The sequence below is a fragment of the Hydra vulgaris genome, chromosome 02 (genome assembly GCF_038396675.1).
Source record: "Hydra vulgaris chromosome 02, alternate assembly HydraT2T_AEP".
NCBI classification, from domain to species: domain Eukaryota; kingdom Metazoa; phylum Cnidaria; class Hydrozoa; order Anthoathecata; family Hydridae; genus Hydra; species Hydra vulgaris.
Window position 1 is genome coordinate 19377501 of NC_088921.1, and position 22469 is coordinate 19399969.

The following is a 22469-nucleotide window of genomic DNA, read 5'->3' on the forward strand; positions in this document are numbered from 1 at the left end:
GCGATCTATTAAATTACATAAAATTTTTAATCGAAATACAATTAAAGTTAGCTACAGTTGCACAAAAAATATGGAAAGAATTATTAAAGGTAACAATAACGCTTTGTTAAACAAAAAAGAAATCCTAAATGAAAGAACTACAAAAAATTGTAATTGTAAACAAAAAATCAATTGTCCAATGAGTGGAAGTTGTTTATCAAAAAATGTGGTATATAAATGTGTTGTTTCCTCTAAGAATCTACCTGATAAACAATATATTGGCATAACAGAGGGTGAATGGAAAAAACGTTTTGCCAATCATAAGCAATCTTTCAAGAATAAAAAGTATTCAAATGACACCATGCTGTCAAAATATATATGGGAATTAAAAGAAAAAAATATTGATGATTTTATACTGAATTGGTCTATCCTTAAAACAGCGCCTGCATATAACAATATTTCCAAAAAATGCATACTATGCCTTCAAGAAAAATTTGAAATAATTACACATGCAAATCAAGAATGCTTTTTAAACAAAAGATCGGAATTAATTTCTAAATGTAGGCACAAAAATAAGTTTCTCCTTAAAAAGTATAAAAATAAATGAGTTCAAATAATATTTACATTAACTACCCTTTTTAAAAAAACATTTAAAAATATAGCATAAGTAATCATTTCTAAAGAATTCTTTTTATAACAGTGTCAGCAAATTCCACAAATGTGTGAAAATTTACAGTAGTTAAGACATTTGCAACTTCCTGTTATTTAATTTTTGGTATAAATTGAAGTTTTATTATTTTGATCATCCATTTCTGATGAATCTTTGTTGATGAAACACAGTGTTAAATGGAAAAAATTTTTGTTAAGTGATTTTCTACTAATATATATATATGTATGTATAGATATATAAATATATATATTTTTATATACATTTATATATATATATATATATATATATATATATATATATATATAATATATATATATATATATATATATATATATATATATATTTATATATTTGTATGTATGTATGTATACATTTATAAATATATATGTATTTATATGTATATATATATAAAACTTTAATTTCATTAAAACACATTTGGAATTTTTGGAGTGGTGATTGTGTTAAAATTATTGCTTGTTGCTTTTTAATTTTAAAAACATATACATGATAAAAAATAAGCTGAAGCAACTGTTTCTTTAATGTCTGGTTAGAAAATTATATTACTTTATGTATAAGTCAAGTTTTTTAACATTTGATTGACCTAGCTTTTGAATATAGGGTGGTAGAATAATCAGTATTTTAAATTAATAAATTAATGATAAGTTTTTAAAAAAACTACTTTATTAAATCAATTTTTTAAACCAATAAAATCTTAACAAAAAAAAATAACTATAAAACCAATATTAAAAACATTGGCATTAGTGCAAATAAGCATAAGTCCGAACTACCATAAAACCAAAGCAGTTGCGAAAAGTGGCAGAAATGCAAATCCTACATATTTTAATTATACAAATTAATAATTGAAATATACTTAAAATTTTATGGGCGAGAAAAATTGTAAAATAAATAAAAATTTTTCTTTAAAAAGACTAATTGTGAAACTAATAAAAAATATCATATAATATCATATATGTTGTGTATTATCTGATGATCATTTTACTATTTTAGAAATTAACCAAAAAGCTTAAAAAAAATAAGCTGCTATCTGATGACCTGGTCTTCTTACTTTGTTTAAAGTATATCAGGGTTTCTTACTGCATCAATTTCATTATGCCCAATATCAGATATAATTGGGTTACCCATTATTTTATCTATGGCTTGTTATTGGCCAAAGTTTATTATCAAATGAGAATTGTCAAAGTTATTCAGTTAAAACATACTGGGACAAATTTATAAAAGGTATTTAGCTATATTATTAACAATATTAACAGTGACATTGATTCCTTTAAATGTTTGCGAAAATTAATATATAATAGCCATAGTTAGTCTTTGGGTCTTTGGGTCCTTTTAAATTTAAATGGTCATTTTGAAAAAACTTGCATTATTTTTGTTTTCTTAAAAAGCTGAATGTTTTGATATTTTTTATAAATATCTAAAGCATGTAATTTGCTAATTTATTAATGGTGTTTTTATTTTGAAAAATAAAAAAAAATAAATTATAAGAGCTGTAGTTATTTCTTGAATAAAATTCATTTCAATGCACAATAATGATAAAGCAAATGATAAACATTTAAATTTTTTTACAAATTCATGTGCTATTTAATTCAAAACAAAACCATTTTCAATTTAAAAAAGATATTGTTTAAGTAAAAAAAATAAAAAAAGCTTTATAATTTAAACCCATGTTTTGTAAAACAAAATATGATTATTTTTGTTAATAAAACCCTCTAAAAGCTATAAAACACAAACTCAAAAACTCAAAGAATGGCCTCCGCATGGATAAAGAAATTGAGCAAGATAATACAAAGGATGCATTGTGGTCTTGGTCCAAATTTTTAGTTTTAAACAAGATTTAAACAACTTCAAATTTTTTTTTTTATATAATGCTTATAAGAAAAATCAAAATTACATAAAACTGTATAATGTTTATATGAGAGATCAAAAAAAGGTGTCACATGAAAAATGAATATAACAAACTTGTGCTATAAATGAATATAACAAACTTGTGTCAAACAGCAATTTATTAAATGAGGATTGTTTAAAAGCTTTGAAGCAACCAATGGAAATAGCCATTGATAACCAATGATCACTAATACAAGACACCGACAAAATAAACAAAACTAATGATTGCAACATTTTTTAAAAAAATAACCAATTAAATCCAACAGCATGCTTATCTGATATATGGTTCTTCCACAATGAAACAATTCAGTCACCATTTTTACAATACCTCTTAGGCAAACAAAGCAATCTTAATTCTTATAGTTAATGTTAAATAAAACATAAATACCTTTTCTAGCAGAACATTTAGTAGAATTTTCTAGTGATATTGAAGTTTCCAAATGATACAAAACTAACAATAAAAATAAATAAAAGGCTTATATATATATACATGTATATAAATATATATATATATATATATATATATATATATATATTTATATATGTATATATATATATATATATATATATATATATATATATTTGTATGAATATACACACATTTATATATATACATATATATATAAATATATATACATGATATATATACATATATATATATATATATATATATATATATATATATATATATATATATATATATACTTGAGCCTGTCAATAAATTTTGATTGATTGATTGATTGATATATATATATATATATATATATATATATATATATATATATATATATAATATATATATATATATATATATATATATATATATATATATATATATATATTCATATATATATATATATGGCCAATTCCATAGTTCAGTAATTTTTTTTAATAGAAATTTTTCTATAACTCAAAAATAATTTTTTATTACTCTAAATCAATCTTGAATTAAAATTTTATTATATAAACTAAACACAATTGTATTAACATAACACTGCTACATAGCAAAAATTAAAACATGAGTTCAGTGACGCAACGCGGAAAAAAGTGTTTTATCAGCATACTTTTAAATGGAGTTTTCGCTGAAATTTTAATTCTTGCTTGACTTATTAGATTTTTTTGTTGTAATTTATTCATTTGGCAATAAGGTAGTCATAAAAAAAGCCACAAACAATAAAGTTTTCATATCGTTTGATTTTACAGAAAAAAAACTATCAGTTCAGTGACGCAACGTTCAGTGACGAAACAAAAAGAAATTAAAATCATTTTAAAAAGTTTTATTATTTTGTAATAAATTTTAATTATACTCAGGTGTAATAGCATCGGAACAACGTTATCATTCTGAACATAAAAATAATGTGATTTTGATATACCTTTGATTTTTCTTGAATAACTTAAAATTGAACTGAATCCAAGTTCATTTTTTTGTTGTCTTGTATCGTTTTCTGACATGTGAATTACAGATATTTGCAAATCTTGTAATGCTAACGCAAAATCTGCTGCTGACCTGATTTCGTATTGACTAGTTTTAACTCTCAGGGCTGCGATTCGCTTAACAGTAGCTCCTATTCCTCAAAAACTCCTTTCCCGTGCATCGCTGCAAAGAAATGCCAGAAGAATTTTTTATGAAAACGTTTTTCAAACACAACCATTGCAGCCGTAATGCTTTTGTTTTTGAACTGAGAAGTGGCATTATCGCTAAACATGTGTACCTCTTTGACTTGATCAGGAATAAAATGAGGGTTTTGTCAATGTACGGTATAACGGAAGACTTAGTATGATCAGTTAATTCTGAAACTATGGCAAATGTTTTTAACTCAATGTTCCAGACTGCTAGGGTCATGATAGAAACTTGATTTTGACCAAAATGAGCCGCTTGTGGCTCATTTTGATAGAAACACCTAGCGTTTTCAGCCCAGTCAACTTGGATTACCGCAATTTTAAAATTAACACTCATCGAAACCTCCTTCAGTTTATTAAAAATTGTTGATTGGTTTTTTTTTTTACAAATGCGTATTTAACGAACTTATCACGCATAGCTGGTATGTGTTGGATGAGTTCTGTTACAGTAGACTTTTTTGAAATTTTTTCAATGTTTGCATATGTTTTAGTTTCAGGCTTTCTCCACTTGTCCCAGGATACTTCGAAACCAAATGTATTAACAGTTTGCAAGTGTTTATCAAACTGTTTCATGCCTTTGCATGCAACGCATTTGTCATAGGCACAATCGTATGTGTACGGTTCACAAACAAAGTTATTTATCATTTCAGATCCAACTTTGATTGAAGGCGCTTGAATTGATTTTGTTAATGCATTTAAGGCGAATCGCATATTTTCATGCAAACTACAAACACAAACATTATGCGGAAATTCTGTTACTGATTTTACATTGCATGGACGAAAGTCGCAAAATTTGCTGAGTCCAATTTTTATGTGCAGATGCTTTTCCTTGAATAACTCGAAAGCTTCTTTTAGCGTATAATATAAATGACGTATCTGAATATTGTTTGCTTTTTCGTCAGATAATTGAATTCGAGTGACATCTTTTTTGTTTGGTGATATTTGGAAAACTTCATCTTCATTATAAAAGTTTACAACTGCTAAAACATCGCTTTCAGAAAGACCATACAGCTTTGAACATGCTGGAGGTAGACCCGAATTATCTTTACAAGCAGAGCTATTTGAAAGAATTGAAAGAATTTCAGATTGTTTCTCCTTTGAAGTTGGTAGTGCTTTTAAAACTGTTTTCAATGCTGATCCTCTTTGTTGAATGTTTTTAAAAGATGAGCTTGGTCTTTGATATTGATTTAAAAGTTTTCTTTTTAAAGCGCGACTTTTTAAAACTCCTAATTTTGCTTTAGCAGCATAAGCTGCTTTTTTATTAGGATCGGCTTTCAATTTTTCTCGATATCTCTTAGATCTAACTCTAGACATTTCTTTCTTTTTATCAGCATTCCGAGAAACATAATTAGCTTGGTATTCTGGGTAACGTTTTTTTTTTACTTCTAATTTTGATTCCATATCTTAAAAATTTACAACTTTATAAGAAAATGTTAACATAAATCCAAAAGTTTACTAATATTTACTAATAGCCCTTCACAATACTAAAACTTATTCAAATTTGAAAAATTTGAAAACCCACAACGAAATCTGAACTTTTGCATGATATTTTGACTTCCTTACCGCGCTATATTATAAAACGCTAATTATCCCGTCGATGGGTTCAGTGACGCAACAGCTTTTAAACTATAACTATATGTTAATACAATGCTTATTGACCAATTTTTTTTTTAGTAATGATTAAAAGTTTACATTAAAACATATAATTTCTAAAAAAACCTTGCCATAAAGCATAATTTCATTGCGATAATTAAACTTTTTTAGCTTTTAGTTCAGTGACATAACGTTATTTTTGCAGATGTGTATGTGACAAAAAAACACTTGAATTATTTTTAAAGAGTAAAAGTTTTTTTACTCAAGACATATATGTAATCTCAAAGATTCTTTCTAAACAAAAATATGGATATGTTTTGTTTAAAATATTGCAATAACTCGCGCTCAAATTTTACTCACTTTTTCGAATAATAAAAAGAACAAACAGTTGCTAACATTCATCAAATTTATCTACTCAGTTCAAACATTTTCTACTCAAAATTTATTTTAACAATAATTTTAAGGTGTTTAAACTATAATTAAAGAAATAAAACCTTGTGAAAAAAGATATTTTTAAACACAAAATTTATCTCTTCCATCGTGGAAATAGCCATATATATATATATATATATATACACACACACACATATAGTTCTATAGATTGTTGCGTTTTTTTAAAAAACCGCAAAAACGCAAACTTTATTGACCAGAATGTTTTTAAAAACATTCTGAATGTTTTTAAAAACATTCTGAATGTTTTTAAAAACATTCTGAATGTTTTTAAAAACATTCTGAATGTTTTTAAAAACATTCTGAATGTTTTTAAAAACATTCTGAATGTTTTTAAAAACATTCTGAATGTTTTTAAAACATTTTGAATGTTTTTAAAACATTCTGAATGTTTTTAATAATATAAACAATGTATTTTTTTTTTTTTAAAATAAAATGTTTTTATTTTTATTTTTTTTACTGTAAATCATGCAGGGAGTGTTGCTACATCAACTATCTAACAGCCTAACTCGCAACTAAGTGCTGCTACATCGACTGACAAATAGCCTGACTTGTAACGGAATGTTGCTACATCGACTATCTTATAGCCGAACTCGCAAGAGAGTGCTGCTACATTGACTGAGGGTTTGGTTAGGGCAGGCAGTCTATCAAGTAACAAAAAAAAAATTAAGGTCTTGCATTTTAATTTTTACTTTTTGTCAACAAAATATGGAAAAACTTTCTGACAACCAGTTAGGAGTTACATATTTATAAATATATATATATATATATATATATATATATATATATATATATATATATATATATATATATAACATATATATATGTTACATATATATAAATATGTAAATATATATATATATATCTATATATATCTATATTTTTATATATATATATATATATATATATATATATATGTATATATATATATTTTATATATATATATACATGATATTTGTGAACATATGTATATATAACTCAAAAATTCATCAGTACACGTATTTAAGGTTTGGAGTGGTGATTGTGTAAAAAATATTACTCCATGTTTTACTCCATGCTTTTTATTTTTAAAAAATATGCTAAAAATAAAAGCTAACGCAACTAATTCTTTATAGCATAGAGATATAATTATGTTGCTTTGATCTTGGAAAAAAGTAAAGTGAGCTGTGTATTGCAGCAAAAAAAAAAATTAAGTCAAGAATTTTAACATTTATTAGACCATGGTTCTGAATAGAGGTAGTAGATAAATTAGGAATGTAATTTGTTAATTTATAATATTTTGAAAATAAAACAACAAAATACAAGAGCTGAAGATTTTTATAATATAAAAATCATGCCCCTTTCAATCGAAATTAAAATCATTTTAACTTTGAAAAAGATATTGCTTAGGTGGAAACATTAAAATAAATTCTATAACTAAAACCCATGTTTTATAAAACAAAATATAATTTGTTTATTTAAAAAAATCCTCTAAAAACTATACAACATGAACTCAAAAAACTCAAAAAAATGGCCTCTGTAAAAATAAAAAAGTTAAGTAAGAAAATACCAAAGATGCAGTGGGGTCTTAGTCAAAATTTTTAGTTTTAACCAAGATTTAAACAACTTTAAATTTTTTGTTTTATATAAAAATAAGATAAAAAAAATCAAAACTACATAACACTTGATAAATATTTATAAAGATATAAATAAGGTTTCATTTGATAAACGAATATAACAAATGTTTAAACAGTGGTTTATCAAGTGGGAATAGGTTAAAAGCTTTAAAGCAACTAATAATAATAACTTTTGATAACCAAAGATCACTTAAATGAGCCACTGACAAAACAAACAAAACTAATGATTGCAAAAATTATTAAAAAAGCAACCAAACAAAGCTAGCAATATGATAACTTGTAGTATAGTATTGTTACACAGTAAAACAAAATGAGTCACCATTTTTACTGTACCTTGTAGGCAAACAAGGAAAACCAAAATCTCATTGACAATGTTAAAAAAAAACATAATTTAGCAGAACATTCAGTAGAATTTTATAGTAATTTTGAACTTTCCAATGATACAAAAATTGCAAAAAAAAGAAAAAGACAATAAGTATATATATATATATATATATATATATATATATATATATATATATATATATATTTATATATATATGTATATCAATATATATATATATAAATAAATATATATATATATATATATATATATATATATATATATATTTATATATATATATATATTTATATATATATATTTATATATATTTATATATATATATACATATATATATACATATATATATATGTACATATATAAATATATAAATATATATATATATATATAAATATATATATATATATATTTATATATATATGTACATATATATATATATATATATATATATATATATATATATATATATATATATTTATATATATATATTTATATATATTTATATATATATACATATATATATATAGATATATATATATGTACATATATAAATATATAAATATATATATATATATATAAATATATATATATATATATAAATATATATATATATATATTTATACATATGTACATATATGAATATATATATATATATATATATATATATATATATATATATATATATATATATATATATGTACATATATATATAAATATATATATATATTTATATATGTACATATATATATCTATATATATATGTATATATATATATAAATATATGTATATATATATATGTACATATATATATATAAATATATATATATATATATTTATATATTTATATATGTACATATATATATATCTATATATATATGTATATATATATATAAATATATATATATATATATATATATGTATATATATATATATATACATGTATATATATATATGCATAAATATATACATAACTCATATTATATCAAAACATGTTATAAAGGTTAAGAGTGGTGAATGTCTTAAAATAATTATTCCATGCTATGTTTTTTAAAATTAAAACTACAAACATGCTAAATATTAAGAAACAAGTTTATGGTCTGAATTTAAACGACATATCCAAAATTGCACACCATCTTTTTTTTTATTGCTTGGTGAAATAATTATTTTCCTCTGAGTAACCATTGAGCAACAAAACAAAGCTAAAAAGATGGTAACTTGAGGTAATGTATTCTTTTACCATGAAACATAAAGAGTCATCACTTTTACCAAACAATTTAGGCAAACAAAGCCCACTTAATTCTCATTGTTAATATTAAATAAAACATTACCTTTCTTAGCAGAACATTTAATGGAATTTTCTGGTGATATTGATGTTTCTAAATATATATATATATATATATATGTAAATATAAATAAATGTATATATATGTATAGATATAAAAATATATACATATATATATGTATATATATATATATATATATATATATAATATATATATATATATATATATATATATATATATATATACATATGTGTATAAAATTCAAATTTTATCAAAACACATTTTGAGGTTTCGGAGTGGTAATTGTGTAAAAATTATTACTCCATGCTATTTTTATCATTTTCAAAAATGCAAACATGCTTAAAAGAAAACTGAAGAAACTGCTTCTTCATTGCCTCGTGATAATTATGTTGCTTTGATATTGGAAAGTAAAGGTGAGCTGTGTATTCCAGCAAAGTACAAGTATGGGTCATTACAACATTATAAACATTGACATTTGTGCGAATTAGCATGTGCCTGAAATGGCATAAGTGCAAATTAGTTGCAAAAACTGGCAGAAATTATTATATTAGACAAAACATATATATATATATATATATATTATATATTATATATATATATATATATATATATATATATATATATATATATATATATATAATATATATATATATATATATATATATATATGTTTTGTCTAATATTATGCTTATAAGAAAAATCAAAATAACATACCCATTAATAATGTTTATATGAGGAATCGAAATAAGGTATCACTTGGCAAATGAATATATCGAACTTAGTTATTCAAACAGTAATTTATTAAATGGGGATTGTTTAAAAGCTTTAAACCAACCAATGATAATAACCATAGATAACCAATGATTATACATGAGCAATTTACAAAATAAACAAAAAAATTAATGAGTGTAACAATTATTAAAAAAGTAACCAAATAAGGCCAACAAGATCCTAACTTGATGTTTAGCTATCTTCCACAGTAAAACAAAATAAGTCACCATGATTACCATGCCTTTTTAGCAAACAAAGAACACTTAATACTCATTGATAATTATTAAATAAAAGATATTTACCTTTCTTAGAAGAACGCTTAGTAAAATTTTCTGGTAAATTTGAAGTTTCTAAATGAAGCCAAACTTACAATAAATATAGATAAAAAGCTAATATATGTATATATAATATATATATATATATATATATATATATATATATATATATATATATATATATATATATATATATATATATATATATATATATATATATGTATATATGTATATATATATATATATATATATGAATATATACCTATATATATTTACATATATATATATTCATATATATATATATAAATATATATATATATATATATATATATATATATATATATTTATATATATATATATATATATATATGAATATATACCTATATATATTTACATACATATATATATATATATGTATATATATATATTTATATATATGTATATATATATATATATATTTATATGAATATATATCTATCTATATATATATATATATATATATATATATATATATATATATATATATATATATATATATATATATATATATATATATATATATATATATATATATATATGTCTACATTTATATATATGTATATATATATAGTTATATATGTGAACATATATATATATATACATTTGTATATAAAAATATATATACATTTATTTAGAAAGAAATATATTTCTATACATACATATATATATATATAGTAGAGTTTTTTGGTTTCGGGTACCCGGACTCGGACTCGACGAGTCAGTGGGTAAATACCCGGGTCCGATACCCGGTTTAAGGCTCGGCAAGTCTCATGGTTTGAATGCTTAGCCTTGTTTTGTAGGCAGTGGTGGGTAGTCGAACTGGATCCCTACCTTTCTAGAAAAATATAGTAGTAGGGTTTGTGAATCTAACTTAAAGTTAAACTTGGCCACGGCCTTTTAGATGTTTTGAGAACATTCAAGTTTATTTATACGTCCATGTATGTCCGAATACACACCAAAAGAATCAACTTCATAACTCAAATTTTTTCTAATCGAATATTTTTATATATAAGCGAATGCCCAAAGGATTTGTTAATATAATATGTTTGTATTTAAAAGCATTAGCTAATATAAAAACTTTTGATTAGAAAGATTTGAAGTAAATAAGTTAATTCTTTTAGTGCGTATTTAAAAAACTTAAAAAAACACTTTTCTTTTAATAATTACTTCTCTATTTCAGGAAAAAAGTGAAATGTCATAAAGTTTACTAGAACATTTTTTTACAGCCTCATTAAGTCAAAGCACTCCAAAGTTTGGGAGTATTTCACTCAATGTACCGATTTGAAAAGTAGTAAATGCAATAAGTGTTTAACGATAATATCAAACGGAGATGGAAATACTTCATCAATGATTAAAAATTTAGAAGTTAAACATGGAATTTCTTTACTAACACTTATTTTATTTGTCATTAAAAAAAAGAATACAATGCCGTTTTATATAAATAAAATTTACTTGACCGGGGCTAAAATAAGACAATATTTGCCTTATCACTACGCCCCGAAAACACGGGAAGAAATAGGAGAAAATTATGGCACCAAACAATTTAAAACTATCGACACTTTCGTTTCCGTCGCAAGTAAGCCTTTAGAAGAAATTTTCTCTAAAATGGCCGCTCTTGATGGTATATCAGATAGGGGGATTAAGTCTAGTTTTATTCGTGAAAGTTTAATAAAATCAAGTAATAATGTTCCTAAAGCTGAAAGAGATGTTATGAATTTATAAAATTCTCTAAAATGGCCGCTCTTGATGGTATATCATTTTTTTAAAGCCCTTCTGTGAGAAATAATATTTTGCAAAAAAAGATCAAAATAGTTTCAGGAAATGAACTTCAGGTAGTGTTAGACGTAAGAACTCGTTGGAACTCAATGATCAAGATGATACCTAGATTTTTAAAGTTATTTTATATTATTAAAGAAACTCTGCAAGATATTGAAAGTGTACATTTAATAGAAAATATTATTATTAAATTATTAAATGAATTGGAAAACACACTAAAGCCTATTAAATTAACTGTTGAAGCTCTTAGTAGAGACAATGCTAATCTTGCAACAGCCCGATTAGCAATTGGTTTTATGTTAAGAATATTAAAAGAATCCAATGGTAATTTAAGTAGAAAGCTACTAATGACGATTTAACTCAAATAAATAGCTGTAAAAACCAAGAAATAGAAGAGCTAATAGATTCTCCTGTAAATGGTACTATGCTTTCAAAAAAAATACAATTATATACAACAGATTTACTAAAAAGATTATTTAGTGAGAATGAAGAACAGCAAAACAAACATGAACAGGAGCATTCAGCTGAAAATAACGAAAATACTACACGAAACACACTACCATTAACACTGGAGGAAGAACGACATAAAATATTAGAAAGTGCGAAATGTCCAATTTTGCCAAGTTGTGGAGATAAATTAGCTGATATTAAAAAAGAATTTTTATATTTTCAAAAACTAAAAAAAGAACTGTATATTTATAATATTTGTAACAAGCCTTAATGACGATAAAACCAACATCTACAAATTCCGAACGACCATTTTCTGTAGCACCCAACTTCTGTGCAAGAATTCGATCAAGATTATCAAACAATTCATTAAGTGCATTAGTTTTTTTATAGTTTTATTCAATAAGTAAAAATAATTTCTCTGTTTTGTATTAAACACTTGCAGGTATTTTAATTGAGTTTATTTTTGCTAGTATATTTACATGCATTTTATAAAATGCGATATTTTTAATAAAGTAATGTCAAGTTTATTTGGTAGTTATTAGGTAAGATTACAATAAAAGTAGGATTAATTTAGACGTTAGACGTTGAACTGGCTAAAAGTTGTTTTATTTACCTTAAAGCATACCAAATCCAATCTTAAAAATCGGCGTGAGAACAAAAAATCCTTTTATGCTATTGTTAAAATTGCAAGTTAAAAAACAGTTTTGGACCCGGAATCGAACCTGGACCCGATAAATGTTCTTAGACTTGACTCGGACTCTTCTGGTCTATAAATGCTGGCTTTTCCCAAACCCTAGTATATATTCATGAACATATAAATATATATTTATATATATATCTATATATATATATATATATTTACATATATATTTATATATATATATATAGATATATATATGTTTATATATATAGTTTTGGAGTGGTGATTGAGTAAAAATAATTACACTATGTTTTTTAATTTTCAAAATATGGTAAAAATTAAACAACTGCTTATTCATTGCCTGGTGAAATAATTGATGTTTTTGATGTCAGAAAAAAGTAAAGTGAGCTGTTTATTGCAGCCAAGTACAAGTATAAGTCAAGTTTTTCAACATTTGTTTGACCATTATTTTGACTATGGCCATGGTTTTGAATGGAGGTAGAAGAAAAATTAGTATTTCAAATTGATAGATTAACAACAAAGTTTTAAATAAATATTCACTTAACTATAATTATTTAAAAAAATTAAAACATTAGCATAAGTGCAAATTAGCATAGGTCCGAAGTAGCATAAGTGCAAAGCAGTTGCAAAAACTGGCCTAAGTGCAAACCTAAAATTTTTAGTGTGGCATAAATGCACCAAAGGAATTTGAAAACAATTGCATATTTGCAAATTGATAACGATGGAAACTGGCAAAAGTGCAGAGCAGTTGTAAAACTGGATCATGTGCAAATTTGCATAAATATGAATTGGCATAGGTGTGAAGAATAAACTTCCAATAATTTGTATAAGCGCAAACTGGCATAAGTGAGTTGCAGTTACAAAATCTGGCATAAGTAAGGTATGACATAAGTGCAAATTGCAGGTATTATTTTAAGTGCAAGTTTTGAATTTATGTTGAAAATAAATAATTTATGATGCCCAGACTCCCAAAAAGTGCATAATAATTCAATAAAATAGCAAACCTAGTAGATAAACATTTGTTTCTTTAACAATCCTTGTTGCTCTATATATATCAAAGTACATATTCTTAGAAGATGATATGAACCTATCACTTGCATTAAAGTTTTTTTATCCAAAATTCTATTAAGTTACAGATTGAAAAATAAGTGTCTCACAGATCCTTTCCTCTTGGAGGATATAACCTAGCCAATCGTATTAAGAAAACAGAAAAAGAAAAAAATTTAGTTAAATACTTTTGTGGATATGTATTTATTACTTTTATGAAGAATACGTTATGCAAAAAGTTGGCAAGGTTGTCCTAAGTGAAGAACACTTATAATTTTGCGGACTGAGAAATATGTAGGATTTTGAACATTTTTTTAAAAAAGTGTTATTGTAAAACTAATAAAAATTATCATACAAGATGATCTATTCTGTATTATACGATGCTTTTTTTACTCTTTAGTATTGCAGAACATTCACAAAAACAACGTGATCTATTCTGTATTATAAACAAAGTGCAAAAAAAAAACAAAGCTGCTTATTGATGACAAAATTGCTTCAAGGTTTATTTTATTGTTAAATAATTATTAAAACATATTTGCTAAGAAAAGATACAAAAAAATGGTCTTCGAACTCCACCAAATAAAAATAAGACATTTAATAAAAACATATTATAGTATTTGAACTGTATTGAAGTAAACTTTATGAATATTGACAAAGCACTTTTAATACCCTAATTATTTTTTATATTTACAGTTTTTTTATATGAAAAAAATATCTAAATACATATATATTTGCTTTACAAAAACAATTAAGTCTTGCAATATTTATATTTAAACAATTATGTTACTTTTGTTTTTAAAATACAATTTTTGTGTTTTGTTAATTTATAAGAAATAATGTTTTTATAAGATTTGTGGCTATTAAAATATTCACAATTATACCTAAACATTAACACATTAACACAATATTTACATTGTTAAAAAAATAAATTTTCTTTAATAGCGTATTTTAAAGTACAGTGTTTCAATTTAATTTAATTTTAAATCATGTTAAAAAACACAAAATATAACAAATATTACTGATGAAACATAAATTCGATAATTGAAAATCGTATCTCTTTACCATTACTTACTTTTTAATTTTTTTTTTTTTAATGTATTTTTAAATATTTTTTAAACACCTTTTTGTTAGACTTGGTTCAAGACTTAATATCAAAAATAGTACTAAAGATGCAGTGGGATCTTGGTAAATATATTTAGTTTTAAACAAGATTTAAACAACTTCAAACTTTTTGTTATAATAATAAGAGAAAATTAAAACTACATAACACTTGATAAAAATTTATATGAGAGATCAAAATAAAGTCTCACTTAATAAATATAACTTGAAAAGTAAATATAAAAATATTTTGTTACTCATACAGTAATTTATTAAATGGGGATTGTTTAAAAGCATTAAGGCAACAAATGATAATAACCATTGATAACAAACAATCACTTTTATGAGCAACTGACAAAATAAACAAGAAAAAAAAGTTTTTTTTTGTTTGTATTTATCAATGATTTTGCAAATGTGTAAAAAATTTTTTTAAAAACAAAAACTTAATAAATTTACTAAACCTCTTTGATGTATTTAACAACTTATTAACTAGAATGATAATTATTTGAAAATAAAACTCCTTTAGTTGACAAAAATCTCTTAAATTTATTTATTGACGTTCGTCAATAAATAAAGATACGCAACCGACATTCATTTATAAAAAACAAAAACGATATGTTGCGCCTTGGAATAGTTATAAAATAGTTCGCAGATGCCATTGTTTCAAGATTATTGTAATGCATTTTTATTAATAAATAATTTTTTATTAGAAATCTCCATGATAAAACAGTTTGTAATTATTTTTTGATAGTTTCTGTACTCATTTTGCCTTAAACTTTAATCTGAATATTTTTTTTAATGATCGCCTTTTATTATGTTGCAATAAAGTACCCAGGAAATTTTGTAGTAGTTTAATTGCAATTATGGAATCAATTAAATTAAAAATGGCATTTACATTTGCTTTGTTTTTTTTTTCACGCTTTTTTTAAAAGCGCTAATTGTAAAACTTATAAAGAGTCATAACCAAGTTGTCAAAAGAAAGTATTATATGTGTGGTCATATAAGGTGTGCAACCGCAGGCATCTTACGCGAAAGCCTGCTATAAAAAAATCATACAATATAATGATTAAAGCAATTGCTTGAACTGTTTAAGTAGTTTATTAATTTTACAGATTTTATTGATAAGTATTTGAAATATTATTAGGACTATTTTTTGCATTACTTTTTCTTAAGCCTTAACATAAAAGGTTACTTTTTAGCCACTCAAGAAATTTCTTTAGATAGACAAAGCAATTTTAATACCCCAATTACTTTTTACAAATACAACTTTTTCTTATATAAAAAGTATATAAATACATATATATTTGCTTTACAGAAACAAATAAATCTTCCCATAATTGTATTTAAACAGTTAAGGTACTTATGTTTTGAAGATACAATTTTCGTATTTTTTATTTTATAAAAAAAAAAGTTTTTATAAGAATTGTGGCTATAGAAAATTTTACAAATATACATTACCACAGCATTGATACTTATGTTTTTGAAAAGTTGAATTTTTTCATTAGCGTATTTTAAAGTACAATAAAATTTAATTTTAAATTGCGTTAAAATCATTTAAACTAATATAACAATAATTACTGATAAAATAAAATTTTTCTAAAAAAGTAAATATAATGAAAGAAAATAAAAAAAATTAGTATATTCAGCTTTTTAATAGAAATAAAATAATGCAAACATTTTAAACAGTTTGGGTTATTTTTTTTCTGTTAAAATTGTTAAAATCCAATTATTTGAGAAAGTTCAAAATTACATAACACTTGATAAATGTTTATATGAGAGATATAAGTATGGTATCAATTGATAAATGAATTTAACAAACTTGTGTTATTCAAGCAATGTTTTATAAGATAGGGATTGTTTAAAAGCTTCAAAGCAACCAATAATAATAATTGTTGAAAAACAATGATCACTTACATGAGCAACTGACAAAATAAACAAAACTTGCAACAGCTATTAAAAAAGCAACTAGACAAAAATAACAAGATGGTAACTTGATGTATAACATTCCACAGTGGAAAAAAATAAATCACTGTTTTTACCGAACCTTAAAGGCAAACAAGGCACACTTAATTCTCATTGTTAAAGTTAAATAAAACATAAATACCTTTTTTAGCAGAACATTTTTAGCAACTCTTAGTAGTTTGACCTGTATTAAAAACTGGGATAGGGATTAGGATTTTTTGGCTTTTGTAGTGTAGACCTATTATATTGCAATATTGACTAGCATGACATAGAGTGCAGGCGGTGACATCTTTTGCAAGGACACGCCACTGACAAGTGGCGTTAGTGCAGATCTTTGGCTTTCAGAATCGTCATTGGTGATCGCAGTACATACCTGAGGAGGGGATCACCATTATCCACTAATTAAATTTTATTGGTTTCATGGCGCCAACACTTTTTTACCTCTTACACCCACATATTATAGCGCTTTGTGAGCTTTATATTAATAATTTGTTACATTAACAACATTTATATACTTTTATCTCACACAGATGATTATCAGTTTATTATTTAGATTTCAATTTATTATTTAGAGTATTTCAATTTATTATTTAGAGTTTAAACCATAATTAGATGCACATTTATTAGCCTATTTTTTCTTTTTATATTGCCTGTAATATTATTTTTTATCATTTTACTTAATATTTTGTTATCTACTTATTTTATTTTATTGTTTTTGTATGTAATTTGAGCCATGGTTGCTGATTATAAACCAGGGGATCTATATTGATTTGTTTACTATTTGACCATTATTTTAACATTTGTTTAGGATGACTAGAGCGTGATTTATTGTTCACCCTATTCTTGAATTCCTAAAATTTTATTCCTTCTAGAAAATAATCTTTACATTCATTTATAATTCTCACCCAATGATATCATCTACAATCTACTTCTATTTTCACATCTCCCAGGTCTTTTTAACTGGACAACTCCGTAGGTCACTTTTTGCAATCTTTGCATAAACAAACAAATTTATTCTTTGTGGCTGGTGAGCCCCGACTTTTTCCAATGTAAACACAATGACAAAATGGACATTAGGCTATTCTGCTGGATGTGGTTACGGCGCTCAATAACCTAATGACTACACTATCACAATTGGCAATAAATCGACTACACAATCGGCAATAAACCACTAATATTTCTTGCAGAAGATCTAAATGGCTGCCCTACTGACTTTATTTGTTGTTCTCACCAATTCATTCATCTCAATACACACTTCACCAGAAAAACATCTATTCTTGACATCATCTTGAGTAATGCCCCTAAATGCTATGTGTCGAATAGCCTTCCTAGTTTTGGTAATTCAGATCACCTTGTTGTAGTTAGTCAACCTCCTCTAAATCTCTATAAATCTACTCGCCCGATTCCCCACAAGGTTGCCTACCGGTCAGGTAGAATTGCTGACACTGTTGCACCGATACGATCTACCAATATTGAAAAAGTTGATTCACCGTATGAAATACAAGTTGCTTGCAGCAACTTTTATCATTCCATATTCACTGCCCAAGACATCTGCTAACCTCTAAAATCAACAACGCTCGTTAAACCTAAGCCTGGGATGACACCACTTATTCAAGGCCTTATAAAAGAGCGTCAAAAACTCTTTTTCTCCGGGTACTACAAAGAGTGGAAAGCACTTGCAAATCGAATTAGTAAACTAATTACCAAATAAAAGAGAATCTATAACAGGCGTTTCACTACTGAAAAAACAGATTTTTGGCGTGAAATCAGTTTTGCTGATAAAGGTCAAATCACAACCCCTATCTCTGAGACACTGGCAAACCAATTAAATGATCATTTTTAAAGCGTTTGGACTGGCAAGAAACAACCCAGTCTCTCATGCTTCATTAACCAAGAGGCAAACCCGCCTAGTACCCCCATTTTTACCCTTAATAACATTGTCAACCAACTCAGCAAACTCAAACCAGGTTTCTCAGGACCAGATGATCTCTTTCCTTCCAGGCCAAAGTACAATGGACGCTATTATTCAAATTATAAAGGACTGCAGTCATGCGAAAGAAAACAACAAATCAATATATGCAATATTATTTGATTTTGGAAAAAGTTTTGATCTTGCCAGTCATGACAAGTTACTGTTAAAGTTATGAACATTCTACCTAGCTGGCTCACCTCTTGGATTGCAGCTTACTTATCTTACCGTCAACAAAGAATTAAAACAAATGATCACACCACTGACTGGAAATGTATCAAAGCAGGTGTACTTCAGGGTAGTGTTTTAGGTCCAATCCTGTTCATTCTATTTATTTCTGACATTAACGTCTATCTTCCACAGGAAACCATCCTCGAAAAATATGCTGATGACATACTGACCTATATAGTTAATGATAAATTTCCTACCAACCTGCCTCAATCCATTGTTGATGGCGTCGCTATTTGGTCTAAGATAAAAGAAATGAAACTTAATGGCCCAAAATGTAAAATCATAAGAATTATTCCCAGATGCTCCGAAATTCAAGCTTTATCATCCATTGTACTCAATAATACTGAACTTGAAATAGTCAGCAGCCACAAATATCTTGGAATTATGCTCAATGAGAATAATGATTGGGATGAACAATGGACAAAAGTTCGCAACAATATAAAATCAGTACCATATCTGCTCAGACGTCTTAAGCAAATTGGACACACTCAGCCAAACCTTTTACAGGTCTACCGATCTTACCCTATTAGCCACTTGATATATAGCGCTCCTATTCTCACTTCGTGCAGTGCTGCTGCAAAAAGAGAGATCCAACATTTTCATAAAAATGCAGTGCAAATTATTGGAATTGATGCAACCAATTCAAGCAGCTTCAATATTATTTTTGACATCGAAAAGTAACTTGACAGGATCTGTATTAAAACACTCAAAAAGATCCTTGCAGAACCATGCCATCCTATAAATACTAAAGTAACTCAAACCAACAGCTGAAACCCTAATAGATTCCCATATGTTCTTGACACCGCAAAAATAACAATTTACCAAAAACCTTTTATTCAAAAACACCTTAGAATCCTTCGTGATGGCGTCAGTTAACTCTAGCTCCCAAGCAATATTGAAAGCTCTACTGTCTTTTCCATGCATAAACAATATGTTCCTCGCCTATATTTTTAGCAAACTATTAAAATTAAAAAACAGATAAAATTGTACAATTCATTACTTGTTATGCTAATCAATTTTAAATAAAGATTTATGAAATAAAAAAAACAAACAAAAATATTGAAGTTTTTAAATGATACAAAATTAACAATAAATAAATACAATATATAAATAATTATTAATAAATATATATATATATATATATATATATATATATATATATATATATATATACATATATATATATTTATATATATATACATATATATATATATATATACATATATACATATATATATATATATATAAATGTACACACACACACATATATATATTTATATATATATATATGTATATATATGCAATGTTAATAATAAATAAAACATAATAACCTCTTTTAGCAAAACAAAATGTAAATATTTTTGATGATATTAAAGTTTCTAAATGATACAAAACTAACAATAAACAATGATAATACATGAATAAATAAGATTACATATATATATATATATATATATATATATATATATATATATATATATATTTATATATATATATATATATATATACAAAATATATATACATATATAGATATTTATAAATATACATATATATATATATATATATATATATATAAATATATTATATATATATACTTGAATACATATATACATATGTCTACAAATATGTGTGTGTAATGGTTACACTGCAAAAAACGTTTTGTGAAATTCACAAAAAATTTGGTTACTTTTACAAAAAACATTTAGTGAATATTTATGCACCAAATGTTTTTGTTAAAGTAACCAAATAATTTGGTAAAATTTATTTTGTAAATTTCACAAAATGATTTTGTAAATTTCACCAAAAATATTTGGTGCATAAATATTCACCAAATGTTTTTGTTAAGATAACCAAATATTTTGGTAAACTTCCGTAAATTGCCTTTTTTATGTGGAAAATTTACTAATAAACTGTCTTTATTTTCAAAACGGAACTTTAAATACCTCGCAAAAAAACTAAAGTATAGGTATAATATAACTCTAAAAAACAAATAATATTTCCATTTGTATCATTATCGTATAATCATCTAGAAATATTATTTTATTTACACATAATGCAACTATACAGTCAACTTTTAGATTTAAGTCAGAAGCAAATTCACTTGCTTTCGAATATGATACGTCAAAAATCGGGGCAATTAAAACAATATATACATTTTTGTAAAAAAATCTAAGCTGGAAAACTTGTAGTATTGTATTCCTTATCCAAGATCTAAAGACAAATAATTGAAAATGATAAAGAATCATCAATAAAATCTGTTCGCAGGAACGCAAATATCAGTAATAACATTAAACTCACTTGAATCAATTTAAACGAAAAATCCATTGCTTTCAAGGGGGTTTCAAATGACCACCTGTGATTGTTGTACACAACAACAGCAATGTTTGGTGGTACAGCATAAACTAAAGGTTGAAGTGTCAGATTCAGGTCATTATATAATATCTTAATGTTATTAATTGACTGCTCAGCATTTTCAACTGACTGAAAAAATAAACAAATGATAATGATTAAACAATATAACAACATAATTGTTTTAATCACATTTTTTTAATTTTGAATCATGCTTTAGTAGTTTATTTATATTTAATATACATACATTGGCTGGAAAAAGAAATGATTTGCCACATTCTTTAACACTAGGAGATTTTTTCTTAGCTTCTTTACATAAACGTATGGAACGTATGCAGCATGTCAATCATACAATAGCCAAAAGAGC

The 22469-nt window shown here is 24.8% G+C and overlaps 1 protein-coding gene across 1 annotated transcript in view; it reads right to left on the minus strand.

Annotated features, from left to right (window-relative positions):
* The window catches only part of LOC136076435 (uncharacterized), a 57380-nt gene extending 36237 nt beyond the window's left edge, over positions 1-21143 (minus strand). The window contains exons 1-3 of the mRNA XM_065789824.1: positions 21085-21143; positions 10548-10595; positions 9499-9546 (exon numbers count right to left, since the gene is read on the minus strand). The gene's annotated coding sequence lies outside the window, so the exon portion shown is untranslated. The remainder of the gene's footprint in view (positions 1-9498; positions 9547-10547; positions 10596-21084) is intronic.
* Between the last annotated feature and the right edge of the window lie 1326 nt (positions 21144-22469).